This window comes from Eutrigla gurnardus (genome assembly GCF_963514095.1).
Source record: "Eutrigla gurnardus genome assembly, chromosome: 15".
In the NCBI taxonomy this organism is placed as follows: domain Eukaryota; kingdom Metazoa; phylum Chordata; class Actinopteri; order Perciformes; family Triglidae; genus Eutrigla; species Eutrigla gurnardus.
In genome coordinates, this window is record NC_139938.1 from 22,263,379 (window position 1) to 22,263,755 (window position 377).

The window sequence follows — 377 nt, forward strand, 5'->3', positions numbered from 1 at the left end:
AGGAGAAGATGGAATCTGCGGAGTTTTTCCCTCTTTGGTTTTTGGTAAATATTAAAAAATATAGATAGGATTATGTTACATTGCAATCAAAATGTGATATATTTTTGGGGAGTGTTTTGCTGCTCTTATCAGTCACTAATTAATTGCATGGTCTGAATTTGATTACATCCAGGCTCCTCATGTATAGACTTTTGTGTACTTTAAGGCCAAATTGAAGTTCAAAATGTAATTTAATCTCATGTTACACTAGAATCTTCTTCAGAAGATAGTGTCTCATTGACCTGAAAGGTAGTGAGGTAATCAGAAACATCCTTTCTCCACACCTCCTCTATTCAGGAGCGGTCTTCAGGGAAATAAAGGGGATATAAATATATATA